This window comes from Delphinus delphis, chromosome 5 (assembly GCF_949987515.2).
Source record: "Delphinus delphis chromosome 5, mDelDel1.2, whole genome shotgun sequence".
In the NCBI taxonomy this organism is placed as follows: domain Eukaryota; kingdom Metazoa; phylum Chordata; class Mammalia; order Artiodactyla; family Delphinidae; genus Delphinus; species Delphinus delphis.
The window spans coordinates 81,790,704-81,796,117 of record NC_082687.1 but is presented as its reverse complement, the minus strand read 5'-3'; the positions used below and the strand labels follow the sequence as shown (position 1 = coordinate 81,796,117).

Genomic DNA, 5,414 nt, shown 5'->3' with positions numbered 1-5,414 from the left:
ACCTGAAAAGCATCAGAAACCTGTATTTAGCAGAGAAAAAATGGACATTTTCAAGCAAAGTTCTAACGAGCATTTATCAAAGCCAGTGGAGAAGGGGAGCTTTGTTCTACAACCTGCCCTAGTTTTGTCAATGAGAATATCCCTATTTTATGCAGGAGCATAAGATAATCTATATTAATCTATGAAATGCATAGATTAACCAAAAAATCATTAAAAATATCCTATTTCTTTTGTTTATATTTTATTACCAATAAACACTCTGCTTGATGAGTTGGTCACCTTTGTGACTTACTTTTAAATTCTACTCATAAACACTGTCAATTATATTATCAAGCCCTATGTTAAATTTTGATTTTGATGGTAAGCACAGTCATACTTCTAACTGCATATTTTTTTGGCATCCAAAATTTAGTTGTTTGAGACCTTGGTTATTTGGGCTGCAAACTACATGCCTAGACAGTACTACAAAGACACAGTTTTTAAATTTTTGGTACTTTTTGACTACCTTTGACCCAAAACACACCATTTCTTAAATTTCTTTTAACTCCTTGAGATATGAAATATTTCAAATACATAGCAATTATGTATCCCAGCAATGAATTCCCAAAAGTCATTCCTACTGCTCAGTATGTTGATTTTAAGTAAACTACAATAGAAGACAATTTCTATGAATATTTTTAAGTGTTAACTACAGATATCACAACACCTTTTTTTTGTTTTGTTTTTTCGGTAAACTAATCTAACATTAATTGAGTGGCAACTTTTTATGTCTGGCCTTGTGCAAGGATTTTTCATTGACAATATTCTATTTCATCGTCACACCAACCCTGGAAGGTAGGTATCACCCTCATTTTTGTCAGAAGAGGAATATGAGGCTCAGAAAGGTTAGGTAGTTTGTCCAGTCACACAGTTGGCAAGAGACAGAGCTGCGACTGAGTCTCAGATTCAAGTCCCTGCTGTCTCTCAGGCGCCGCCCCTAGGGAGGAAGGAGGGAGCAAAAGCAGCCGCAGCCATCCTTCCATTTTCTTCCCTGAGAACCAAGACGTTACCAAGAGAAGGAGCCTGTCCTTTCCCACAGACCGTCCCCTCTCCACCTGGGGAGGATGCAGTCAGTTGAAGAGCCGAAACATAACTATAAAAATAAGTAGCAGGGACAAGACGCCCAGCAGCAAGCGGTTTCGGTGCTGTGGGAAGGTCTTCGCGCCGTTCACAGCTGCTGTGGGAGGGAGCCACGTGGGCCCTGTGGACAAAACGGGGACAGTGGCTGGGCTAAACAGGCCCCTTTTGGGTCGAACAAATTTTAGATCACAACGTCTGGAGCAGTCAGCAACCGCTGTTAGCACGGCCACCACCATCCTCCGTCTGCTTATTTTACCGGTGTTTGTGATCCAACACGGATTCAAAATTGGGAGAGCATACAAGTTTGTGCTTTATGTCCCAGAACTGTCATCTCACCCATCCTACTGTCTCCAAGGCCTACAGACAGGACAGCAGCAAAGAGCAGGCGGTCCCCATCGTCACGTCCACAGTCACCTTGCCCAGGAGGCGCTGCACCTTCCCCGACTTGCAGATGAGCAGCTTGCCAACCTGACCCTCGGTTAGGGTACAAGCATTCTCTACCAGCCTGGCTTCCCGGTCTTTCTCCTGCTTTATAACCACCATCTGTCCGTCCTCGCTCTGCACCGCTGATTTGGTAGGCTCGACATCCAGAGTAGGCGGCTGGCCGGGGAGCCAGGTGTTTTTTTGTTTTTGTTTTTTTTTTGCGGTACGCGGGCCTCTCACTGTTGTAGCCTCTCCCGTTGCGGAGCACAGGCTCCGGACGCGCAGGCTCAGCGGCCATGGCTCACGGGCCCAGCCGCTCTGCGGCATGTGGGATCTTCAAGGACTGGGGCACGAACCAGCGTCTCCTGCATCAGCAGGCAGACTCTCAACCACTGCGCCACCAGGGAAGCCCCCGGGGAGCCAGTCTTGCAGCTGCAGGAACAGCAGCTCTTCCTCCTGCGTGAGGCTCAGCTTCCTGAAACCTCTGCCACAGACATATCCTTCGGGAGGCCGGGGGCTTCCTGGCTGCTCTGGGGGGAGCCTTCATCTTGGCCTCCCCCTCTCATCTCGTGGCTCGTCTTTCACTTTCACAGCAGGCCCCTCCCACCTCCATGTCCTCTTCCTTGAGCCAAGGTTTAACATCTGATTCTTCATTCTCTTCCTTAAAAAGCCAGCCCGAGTGAACCAGAAGCAGCTGCACAGGCATATTTCGAGTGTCATTCCTCAGCCCAGGGTCATCGATGAAATCATCCTTCTCCAGCGTGTACAGGATCTGTTCTGTTTCTTCATCCGTCTCCCTCTTGTTCTTTTTGATGTTGATGTTGTGAGAGGTCCCCATGTCCGACACATTCACAGCCTTATTTCCCCTTTTTCTTCATCATTTCAGCTGGGCCCTGCTCAAAGATGGAGTGGGACCGGAACACTTCTGGGCGTCCCCCGCCCTGTCCATGGCCCTCTCGCTGTCGGTCTGTATCCCTTTCACGCTTTTCCTTCTTGACGGTTACTTCTTCCTTGGGCTCTTCCTTGATCTTACGACTGATATTTGGGGTGCAGGTTTTCTTCTTGACTCCCTGAGGGTGAGGTCCCTGGAGTGGATGGAGGGAAGGCAGCCCGGGGTGAGGGGAGGCACCGGCCTCCGCAGGAAAAGACCCCCGTTCCCCAGAGAGGAAGGGTCAGGGCCCTCCCGGGGCGCTGGGCTCGCCTGTGGCGCTTTCTTCATGTCGCCCCAGCGCACCGGGGCTGGAGCTCCGCATCACGCGCATCCCGACTTCACCTCCTAGGCGACCTGCAGCCAGGCCTCAGTGCCGGGGTGGAAGTCCACAACACCTTTTTAAACTTAACCTGAGTTAAGTTGAGTATCTTTTCATCTTATTAAAAAACAATAAAAAATAAAAAATAAATAAATTATTTTATTTCTATAATTCTTATAGCTTGCTGATTACTCATCAACATTATTAAAATTAAGAAGAGGTTTTTTAACTTATAAAATATATTCTTTGGAAATACATAATATGCTATTATAATGGGTTTTGTGTGGTTATCTACTGCTACCATAATGTTGTGTAACCAACCACCACAAAACCTATATGCTTAAAACAATAAGCTCTTTTAAGTTCATATGTGTGTGTGTTGGCTAGCAGAGCATCTGGTCTCCAAGGGCCTAGAGATACCCACATGCACGTCTGTGATTAGCAGCAGACAACTAGGTGGTTCTGTTTGTACTGGCTGGACTCAATAAGGAGGACTAAGCTCTTCCTCACTTGGTTTCTTATTCTTTAGCAGGTTAGCTGGCATTTACTTGTTCTCAAAGTGGAGTCAGAGCAAAAAGAGAACATAGGCACTAAAGGACTCTTGACGTCTTGCTTGGAAATGGAACACTGGCACTTCTTTCATACTCTTGACCATGACAAGTCACAAAGCCAGCCCACATTAAAAGATTCAGGAAATAAGGTACAACTCTTTTAAAGTTACAATGTTATGTTATCAAAGGAGTAGTTACAGGGAAGCATATAGGATCTGGGACGTTTTTGTAACTAATCAAAATTTTTTTCATTAATTTTGGTAGATATTTTAAAATGTATTAATCTTTGAAGAGAAAAAGTATACTTGTCTCTGACAATCTTAACAATTTTATGTCTGTATGTCTATATTATTTCTACTCTTTTTTTTTTCCTTTCTATAGTTGTTTGGGGGATATTCTATTAATCATATACTAATTGTCAAGTTTGATGCTTAGCTACTTAATTGGCTGCTATTTTTCTTTTCTTATATATTAGCATATTTAAATTCTCATATAATAAAAATTTAGCCTCATCTCATAAGTGTTGAGAAGTAATAATTTTTACATATTTAAGTATATTTTCTAATTTCAAATATGGGTTCTTTCTTATTTGATATAAATTATTTATTAGTGTGTTCTAAATTTTAAAAATACATTTTTAAAAATCTTAACTTTTAGATATTATTTCTAACATAATAGCATTGTGTTCAGAGAATGTGAACTGAATCATAACATAGATGATTCTAACAAACGTGATGTAGAACTAAGTTAGACAGACACAAAAGAATACATACATATGATTCCATTCATACATAAAGTTCAGAAACAAGCAAAACTATTGCTTATCCTTGGGGAGTATGTAGTGACTAGGTAGGGGCATAAGGGAGGTTTTGAGAATGCTGGTGATATTTTCTTTCTTGATCTAGGTTCTAGTTACAAGGCTGTTGGTAATTTGTGAAAATTTATCAAGCTGTTTATACTTGTGATTTATGCACATTTTTATGTATTTGTTATACTTCTGTAAAAAGTTGGAAATCTCGGTGAACTTGTTTATAGCAGATTAGACAGAGCTGAGGAGAAGATTAGGAGAATAAATATAAATTGAAGGAATTATGAGTTTACAGATTCAAAGAGATAAAAATTATGAACAAGAGGTTACAAGATACACAGAAGAGAGAATTCTACAATTACACATATTCCTTTCTATTGTGTCTTTGTCACTCCTCCCATCAAAGCACAGAGTCTAATCCCTCAGGCTTGAATCTGGTATGGCCCTGGGACATGCTTTGACCAATATAATGTGGCAAAAGTGACACTGCTTTTATTTTCAAGTCTACTATTTGGAAAGGCTTGCAATCAAGTAGTCCCTAAACTGCAAGGTGCTGCTAGGTCAACTTGTCACACTTCCACAGACTTAGTAAGGAGACAACCAGACCAAATGGTTTTGCACAGTTTATAACTTCTAGGGTAGCAGGCAGCTTGAACTTCATGCTCTCACTGATCTCTTTTATCTTCCAAGTCCCACAGGGGTGATTCAACATGCGCCTAGGTGAATTCTGAACACACAGCTAATCTGTGTCCAGCTTTGAACCCCCCGATCCCGTAAGGTGATGCTAAAAATCTTGCCTAAACTTTGCTCCAAAGGAGACATTGTGTTTATTACTTTGGAATATAAGAAAGTCTTCCCTGATAACACAGTACTAGCTTGCTATAACCCCTTATACAAACATTCTTAAATTGTCCATAAATGCCTAGCCATGTAGAAATGTGAGGGATTTGTGGAGAATTGTCTCTAAACAGCAACTTCTGAATGCTTCTACAATCATTTAAAAAGGACTAGTTTAGCATCTAGAGGGTGAAAGGGCATGTGGAAAATCAGGAGCCATTCCATCTGAGGACTCATAAACAAGTAGAAGGAACTCTCACTTGAATTCAGCTCAAACTGCTGACTCTCACATTGTGAGTAAATAGTAAACTAAGTTTGGGGATGTTTTGTTACACAACATTAGATAACTGAAACAAAGATGTTGAGGTAAGAATCATGAAATAAAATATCTCAAAGCATAGCTGGCTACTTTTAAGAATAATCATG

The 5,414-nt window shown here is 42.0% G+C and overlaps 1 pseudogene; it reads right to left on the bottom strand.

Moving 5' to 3' along the window:
* Window positions 1–1,371: 1,371 nt before the first annotated feature.
* LOC132426297 (DNA-directed RNA polymerase III subunit RPC4 pseudogene) lies at window positions 1,372–2,804 on the bottom strand (annotated as a pseudogene).
* Between the last annotated feature and the right edge of the window lie 2,610 nt (window positions 2,805–5,414).